Source organism: Onychostruthus taczanowskii, unplaced genomic scaffold, assembly GCF_017590055.1.
Source record: "Onychostruthus taczanowskii isolate IOZ18803 unplaced genomic scaffold, ASM1759005v1 scaffold33, whole genome shotgun sequence".
Classification (NCBI taxonomy): Eukaryota; Metazoa; Chordata; class Aves; order Passeriformes; family Passeridae; genus Onychostruthus; species Onychostruthus taczanowskii.
In genome coordinates, this window is record NW_024500683.1 from 2892841 (window position 1) to 2902569 (window position 9729).

Below are 9729 nucleotides of genomic sequence, written 5' to 3' on the forward strand. Positions count from 1 at the left end.
CTGACTGACTTCTGTCCAACCCTACCTTGGCATAACTTCTTTCACTCCTTCAGCGGATACACGTGCCTGATTTATGTCAGCATTAATAAAATAAGAATCAGATCTACTGCTTGTGCCCTAAATTTCCATTACCCCGGACCACCTGCTAAGACATCCTTGCTTCTGCATTCAGAAATTTCTTTTGTTGCCTTTCAATACACCATTAGTAACAGCTAAATAGGGGGGCTGAAAGACGATAAATACATCTGCATTTCTAAGCATGGCTGATGCTTTCTTTCCTTAAAATTACTAACATGTGGCATCCATTTGCCTGAGTCATTAATTCCCCTTTTACAGAGACTGCCTCTGTTATTTTTATGCTTTGTCCTTGATGTTTGCTTACACTGTCCCTGTTTTCCATGTCAGAGAGCACAAGGTGCTGTACCCCATTAAGGATGACTAATACACAGACAGAGAGGGAAAAAGAGAAAGATTAAACCAGAAAGAAATGCATACTAAAACCATCACAGAGTACTTAACTGAAAAACCCTGCTGCTCACATGAAAGCAGTCTGGGAAAGAGACTATTAGAAAATGAATGCACATGACTGAGGTGGAAATACAATTAAACCACCAGAGTAAAATAACAGAAAATGTAGTAGTAAGGTTAATAATAAACTCCCGTCATGAAAGCACAAAGTGTAGAAGGGAAATTACACTGCCAGTCATCATCTCTTTATTAGGAAACTCATTAAAACCAGAGCAGTACCACTCCTCTTAATGGAAGTTTTGGATGGGCATGAGCAACACCGAACTGGTAAGAGGCAGCCATGTCCAGGAGAGCTCTACACAGATTTAAAGAAAGAATAATCCTGCTGCAGATGCTAATGCAATATTTTCATTAATTGGTTTATGCACTTATGGCGCATGTGCATCAAAGCACAGCTTATTGCTCACTACTACTCCCTTGCCTTCCTTTTATCTCATTCTGCCTCACCTACCTTGCAATTTAAAGCCCTATATTTCAATTTCATGACAGGACAATCTGGAGCAAAATCTTTGCTCCTCTCTGCTTCAATCATCCTAGCTCATCTGATTCCTGCTTCACCAGTACTCAGCTCTCTTCATATTGCCTGTCCCAGCTTCATGCTTTGCACTCCAAAATCGTCTCCTTCAGTTTATTTTCCCTGCCTCTGCTTTAATTGGAAACTAGCCCAATGCACTTGGCTCCTTGTGCAGCTGGATCACCTTTTGTCAGGGGATGGGGGTGTTAATAGATGGGAGAAATCAGGAACATTGTGGTGGGCAAGAAGAGGACTACGGATGGGGATGTGCATAAATGTGGCTGCCTGCACAGCTTCTGCCCTATATAAAAGTCAATAACAGTGAAATAAAAATTTTGATGAAAACAACACATTTACAAAAGCATTTCAGGTCTGTTTTTTATTGAAAGCGAAAGCTCTGTCAATACAATTTGCTGAGGCTCAGAGACCTTTAAATAATTAGAATAACTCTTCTGCATCTAATTTGAAAAGTGCAAGGGTTGCCAAAATAGATGTTGTTTCCATGTATTCCTCTGTGGGTATATAGTATAAGCACACACTCAAATATGCATTCATATTGGGAGCTTGTAATCCTTAGCTGTAATTCTCCAACTCCAAATTCCCAAGGTAAGGATGCCAGTGCAAAATTTCACAATTTTTTTTTCATTTTTTACCATTACAATAATGTTTTAAAACAATATAGCTACAGTGCCAAATGACAGGTCATCTACAAATTGCTTTAAACCGAATGTTAAGCACCCAGGGGGGCTTAAAAATACAGAGTTGGGGCTGAGAGCAGCATTCCCAATGACCTTCATAGCCCTTCCAAAACCTTCTTCAACACTGTTAAAAGTGCATCTGCCGTCAGTAGGAGATTCTCACATTCTGTGCACTTTCTAGGTGTAGAAAACTTGTGCCTCCATGTTTGTCTGCTGTACCATTCTCTACTTTCAGATGGTGAATACTGTCATGGACTTATCCATGGCCACATGCTTTGAGGTGTTCAAGCATGATCTCACTGGTCACAGCCAGTGACACTCCGAGATGTGCCTTCTCCGGTGTGGCCTCATCCTTAGGCCACATCCCTTCAGAGCTACAACTACTGCAGCACAGATATTTCAGGTGTCCTGCACCCACATTCGTTCATCCACTAGTCAGAGTCTCTTAAACTCAAGCTCTCACTAGAATTCCAGCCTGTCCAGTACGGCAGCACAGAAACAGCAGCAATGTCCTGGCCATCGGCCAGCCCAGGCTCTTATCAAAATGTTCCCAAGCACAGCAGAGTAAGATGATAAGCTGCACAGCAGCACAGCAAGCAGCGAAAGCAGAAAGCAGCCACTAACGAGCACTCAGCTCTGACACACAGTCAGGCAAGCGAGCCTCATGGCAAGCACAGAAGCCTGCCCATTAATAGCTAAACAGCAAGAACAGCTACAAATTCAATCCAGCACATTCTAATCAAATCTGTCATTATCGTGGACAATTTGAGCCCCATGTTGGGCACCAAAAAGAAATGTTGTGGTTTAAGCCCAGCCACCAACTAAGTTCCACACAGCTGCTTGGTCTGTCCCCTCACCTCAGTGGGATGGGGAAACAATTGGAAGAGTAAAAGTGAGAAAACACAGGTTGAGATAAAGACAGTTTAACAGGTAAAGGAAAAGAGCAAAACCAGGAATTCATCCACCACTTCCCATGGGCAGGCAGGTGTTCAGACATCCCCAGGAAATCAGGGCTCCATCACAGGTAACAGTGACTTGGGAAGATAAACCCCTTTCCTCTAAAGGTCTCCCTTGCCTTTTTCTTCCCACTGCTTTACCTACTACTTTATATATAGCATGACATCATGTGTTGGGTACAGAACATTCCTTTGGTAGTAGGGGCCACCTGTCCTGCCAGTGTCCCTTCTAACTCTTTGTGCACCCCCCAGCCTCCTCACTGGTGGGGTAGGGTCAGAAAAGGCCTTGACACTGTGCAAGCATTGCTTGGCAATAGTGAAAACATCCCTGTGTAATCAACTGTTTCCAGCACAAATACAAAACATGGCCTTAATACTGGCTACTGTAAAGGAAATTAACTCTACCCCAGCCAAAACCAGCACAACACTTTGAAGAGGGGTCCCATTTATATAAATACATATATGTAAAGATTATATATATGTGAATGGAACGCTGCTTTCAATAAGAAAAATGGGTAACTTAAGACATGGACTGTGGGGTTGAATGCCCCCTCAGCATTTTGAAGATGATGCCATGTTGAGTGGTGCAGCTGACTCACTGCAGGGAAGCTACGGCACCCAGAGGGACTTTGACAGGCCTGAGAAGTGGCCCATGCAAACCTCATGAAGTTCAACAAGACCAAGTACAAGGATGTTTCATCAGTGGAATTTCTCAGCTCCAGGCTGCATGGGGTTTTGAGCAATGCAGTCTAGTGGAAGGTGTCCCTTTTCATAGCAGAACGGTTGGATCCCTGAACTATTTTATGAACAGCAGATATGCAAGTATAGGAAAGGCAGTTGCCTTTCCTATACTGAAGAGGGAAAGAATCTGAGTATAAGGATGTGGAAAGCCAGCTGGAGCTGTGACCTCTGCACTGCTTTCACCTCCATTCCTGTCCAGGCTGCTGAGGGAGCATGGACTTGCACACTGCACTGGTGTCCCAGCCCCTGCACAGCAGGTCTGGTGAGGAAGCTGCCAAAGGTTAAACAAACAGTCAGACCCAAGAGAAAAGTGAGGGAGAAATTTATGAGAGCAGAACTGTCTAATGTTTCATGGTATCTTGTTTTTCATGTGGGGGATACTTAGACAGGAGGGGTGAGGGTAAGCAGCAGCTTTGTTTCTAAGAGCTGCCTTTTGCTCCAGCTGTTTGTTGGACTTGCCACTGGCAGGATTTGGTCTTGCATGCTGTTTTCTCTTTTGATTTTAGCTCGCTGTGCCCTGGGGGAGCCTTGGAGAGCTGCATCCCTTCCCCCTGCCTGCCTTTATTGCCAGTGTTCTCTGTTTTCCTGCAAATTGTTTTCTCTGCTGCTGCAATGGGTTTTCACACTTTGAATTTCTTTCTAAGGTTTTCAAGGCTGTGATGGCCCCCCATAAGAGATCCCTGGAATCAAATGAGTTTGTATCAACAAAATGAGTTTGTATCAATCAAACCTGGACAAAAGGAAGTGTAATTAACACTTAAAGACATGAACACACAGCTCATAGCAGCGTGGTGGTAAAGCCAGCCTTTAGTCTTCAGATCATCATAGGGCTTTGCTGTAGGCTGACCTAACTGAGCCCCCTCCCAGAGTACATGGATGCCATCAAAGTTATGTTGACTAGGGGATCCTGGTACCTGCAGTGGGCCCTGCAGCCAGTGCTGTGGTCACCCTCCTCCTCTGCTGTGCTCCTGGCCAGCCCGACCCTTGAAAGGCTGGTCACAGAGGGATGGGCAGTGATGCGAAGACACAGGGTGCAAGGCAATGATGCCTCCTTTTAAACACACTGTAGACATGTAGGCTGTCTCCCAAGAGAAACACTGGAAATACTAGTTTGTAAACTAAAATAAAGAACTAAAATGGCTGGAGAAAGCAGACCCCATCTTTTATTTAATACCCTGGTGATCAGTGAAACCTCAGTTTTAGAAAGAGAGAAATGCAGGGTCAGCAACTGCGAAGCATGGAAGAGCTGTGAACAACACTTCCCATCATATCAGGTGGGAACACCAGGTGATATGAAATCCCTTTCTCCTCCCTCTCTGGCCCTGTGATTCCTGCCCTCACTGCCATCCACCCGCTGGCATCACTTCAGTCAGTCTATAGAAATCACAATTTCTATAGAACATCAACATTTTCTATAGAAATGACAATTTCTTTCCTCCCTTCATTCCTGGCATGACTAGCATATATCCTCGTGGAGAGGACACGCTCCTGGAAGGTGAAAAAGGTAAGCTTGAGGCATCTCACCTGGATTTGGGCTGAAGGTAGTTGCTGAGCTACTCAGTCAGAGATGCAAGAGTAAAACTGGTTCATTGAATCCTGGCACTGGCACATGGGGATGCATCCCCACTTTAGGTGTCAACAAGATGGTGCTGAAGCTCAAAAGAAAGGTTTGTGGGTGGCACTGGGTAACAAAATTTAGGTTAGGCGAATCAGACCTTTCATAAATGCTAGTCCTAATAGTGGAAAAAGGGGAAGAATCCCTGGTGTGTGTTTCAATTGACTGTATGGTTGCATAGCCTCTACATTTATTTATCCTTCAGTTAAGTTTAAGGTTTAGGAGAAACACTTAAAAACATGTAAATAAGAAGTGACAGAATGCAGACCTTAAACACCTACTCTGATAACCTAAAAGAAGCTTTCAGTAGAGGGGAAAGTAATCTTCTGGCAAAAAATAAACCTTAGGGAGAAAAAAATATGCAAAAGCTGAAATTCAAGGGTGACAGAAAAGGGTATTCCTTTGGGATTGAAATAGGATCCAGAAAACATAATTAAAAAAAAAAAAAACCTCAAAAAAACCCCTGTCAAACCTAAATTGTGCTAGTATTTTCAGTCCCTGAACAGCTCCATCTTCCCTCTCCTGCGGTGGGTGAAGGACTATATGGTCTTCTTTGCTATGAAATTTAAATTACTTTACTATAAATTGCTTTCCAAACAATAGCACCTTGTATTTTAGTCAAAGTCACTGGTGATATTTCTAGGTTTCCTAGAAATGCATTCAGAAAGACTTCTATTGATTTAGACCTTCACACACATCTATTATTCTCAGCAAAATTCTCCAGGGGGTAATGTTTGTTTTTCAGACCATGCTCATGCCAAACAATCCTGCACCAATCAGATAGGGCATTTGACAAAAGTGGCTTGGGGGAGACAAAACATGGAGAAAACAATGTAAGAAAACTGTATTATTCTGGGTGTTTAATTTGATTTTCTTCCTCCTGGTTTCACCCCTAGACCATTTTCTGGTGCAAGGCTGGAATGAGTAACTGAGCCTGACTACGGCACACACATATTTCCCAGTGTGAATTATTTTGGCCCCAGCCTTGTCATGAACCTTGTGCAGGTGTAAAAGTCTTTCTGCATTTATGGACATGTAAGTCCATGTAAGGCCAAACCCTCTGCAATGCTCAATGCAGGGAGCCTCTCAGTTATCTGGAAGAGTCCTCAGCTGTTGGAGGAAAGAGCAGAGTGCTGAGGAGCTGCAGGGGACAGAAGTGCCTACAGAGGAGGGAGCTCTTTGCCAGCCTCTGGTGAAGCTGGAGGAGAAGAAAATGCACTTGCACAGCACTCACTTGCCTGGCTTTTTGTAAGACTGCTCTTGCTTAGGTGCAGATGCATTTCATATTTGGGGTTAATAAAATTCTGTTGTCCTTTTATGCTCTGCATTAAACAAGAGCATTGAGCACAACTCTGTTTTGGGAAGGTTTGATAATGAGACCTCAGGAAAAAACAATAGGGAATTGCAAAGGATGAAGCTTCTCCTTGTGAAGGTGTCCCTTAGGCAGGGTTGTGTGTCTGTCTGAGTGCTCTGCACTCAGGTATCACCTCTTGGGTCACCAGCAGTGACAAAGCAAAGGGCAGCCCATCTGGGACCAGCACTGCAGCCCTGTCTGAAGAACACCCCTTGGGCCAGGGCTCACTGAAGGAGGTGAGAATAAGCAGGCAAAGCCCTGCAAAGTTTTGAGGGTTGTCTTTAAATATTTCTTTTTTATATAACTGGAGAAGAGTTGCTCATCTAGGGGAGGCAGATGAAGTTATTTGGTGTCCTGTGTTTCCAGGCTGTACTCTGAGCCAGTGCTGTTTAATTTTTTCAAGAGGTACCAGGTAGGTAATTTAACCTCATGCAATCTTCTGCAAAGAAGCCTCTTGTCAGAAAAGTGATATCACTGTCCCTAAACTTACTTTACTTAATCTTTATGTTTTGAAATCTGAGGACTGGACCACCTTTATTTCTGGGGTTCTTTTTTTGCTTCTTAAATATTTCTCGTGTTCCTTATGTCACTTTCGTGTCTGTTTCTTTTTTGTTTGTTTTCTCTTAATTGTGATGGTAAGAAATCACGCAAGTTTTATTTCCAGAAAGCTATAAGCAGCTGAAGAAAAGGTGAAATTTTCATAATGAAAATGCCTGGTTTATTGCATTTCTGTCTAAAGCAGCAGTTCCTAGAAGGTATAAAAAGCACATAGCTACTTTTTGTGGAGAAAAGGTCTGTTAAACACACACACAAAAGCCTATTTAGCATTGAGGGAAGTATCTTACTCTTCTGTAAGAGCTTAAAACCTTCTCAACCTTCCTTTAGTTTTCTACCTCTGTGCTAAAGTCACTTATTGTCTCTGAAATTAGATTATGCTGTGACTGGAGCTTCTTTATGTGCAACCAGTGCTGTGAGACCTTCCTCCTGGTGCATTCTGAGACTTCCTGTTCCCTGAAATGAAATAGTGAGCAAGTGAGGACAAATGTCTGTATTTACCTTATAGTCATATGAATGACACAACAGGAATGTTTCATGGAAAGCTTTGCACAAACAGTGGCTCATGGTCTGACACTGTTAAAGTCAGTGGCAGTGCCCCCACCAAGCTACCAATGGCAAAAATTTCATTTAGAATTAAAATTACTCTTGGCATCTGACCTGGCACTGTGAATACACACCTGTATGGAGAACCTGTGTGTGAGTAAAAGGAGTGTGCCCTGGTGATGTTTTGCATCTATCAGAGAAAAAAACTCTGGCATGAGAAGGAGGAGCTTTGTTTAAACATTAAAAAAAATGTATAAAAATGTAGAAGAGTAAAATTTATATCAGTCACAAAAAACCTCTCAAGAACATGAGGAAGCTGAAAAAATAGGGATGATCATTGCTATATGATGCATCCAAGCAGAGATATTAACTGATTTTCAAAAGTATTTTAATCTTGCTTTCTGCCTGAGCAAAGTAATTCATGCACACTATAAATACAGGTAGAAGTGAAGGCAATGAATTATGAAGAGAGAAAGGACTAGCAAATCCAGCTCTTAAAATAATATATATAATTTAATACTTAATCCTTTAAAGGATTCTGAGAAAGAGAAATAATTCAAACTTTAAACAGTGATCTAAGAAGGACTAGTCTCATGGAATGAATTTGGTGACTGTGACTCCATCTCTACATTGCAATCTAGTTATAACAGTGAAATTATCATATTTATCAGACAGAGCTCAGGGTGGAATTTGAAATCAATGAATTGTGTTTGTTCATGGGGGTCTGCATCATAGATGAGGTTTTCTGGAAAATCTTCTTAAGAATGCATACTTTTTTAAGAGCAATATGATTGATGGACTCTCCATGGAGTTCCTTTTTTCCTTTATTAATCATAAAATAAAGTTAATTTTGACTAGGTGCATCCATGAAATTAATTTCAAACAGAGGACAGGATAGATTAGCACAGGCTAGCTCTGTTCACATGAGCTTGTTCTGAGGAAATTTCTACAAGAATATTTCAGGATTTATCCTGAGTAACCTCTCAACTGTTAATGATCATTTATGACATTTGCAGGTGGACAAGGAGGTTTTTATGTGAAAAGTGAAAAAACCCCTATATTTAGGGCAAGGCTGGAAAGAAATCTATGGGACATACAGTGATGGATGAGTTTAACTTCAGTACCTGGAAATGCTCTCACTGAGCAGTCACTTAATGACCAAGAAAACAGAAAATATACAGGTTTTTTAAGAGCAAATCACGGATCATGATACCATCCTAAAAAGTCTAAAAGATTAATAGAAACCTAGCAAAACCTTGAGGAACCACAGACAGAATTTACATTGACTGTACCACAGCTTTTGATAATCCCACACAATGTCTTCAGAATCAAGCTGAAGAAAAATGATTCAGATAAAATGATGAGGTGTATGTACAACTGATTGCAAATTACTGTCTGAGTTTGTCATTCAGTGTGTCTTTAAATGAGATGAGTCAAGAATTAGGGCCCTGTAGAAGTTGTCCTGATGTGTTTGTTCTTTTCTGCTGCAGAAAAAGATTCAGAAGATGACAATAGATTGCAATTGGTGCTAAATATAGTGCTGCTGCAAGACATTCAAATACCCTTCTGGGATGCATTAACAGGTATAAAATATAGGAACTTGTTCTTTTACTCAGCTTGGCATTAGTGACCTCAGCTGGAAAACTGTGTCCATTTTTGGCCTAGGTATTTTTAGAAGAATGTAGCTCCATGAATCACAGAGCTCAGAGGGGAGCAACACATATCGTAAGGCATGTAACTTCTTGGGAATTGCTGAAATAATTGAATCTGTTGTCTAGAAAGTCAAGGATGATGTGAATCTTCACATGCATGAGATATGTGCTCTTTCTCCAAAACCATCAGATAAACAAGTAATCTCATTTGCTGAGGGAAGGTAATATAGATTAGACATTGTCCTTTTAATTGAAAGGCCAGTTGAACATTGCTTACTGCAGAGGTGGCCAGTATCCTCTACGCTGAATGTTTTTAAGAGCAGATGAGGATGGTGTGAGTCCGTTCAATTTTGCCTCAAGGATGGGGATAGACTAAATCAAGGATGCTTGTTCTGGTGACCATCCATTGATTACTCAGAGAGTTTGCCCAGTGTGCTGCCAGCCAGAAGCCAGTGAGACCTGGCTGTACCTTTGGGCGTGGCAGCCTCTGACCGGCTGACAGTTGCATAGAAAGATCTCTGATATGGTGGGTGAATGCCATCTTCCCTGACAAAAGAAGGACCAGAGCTA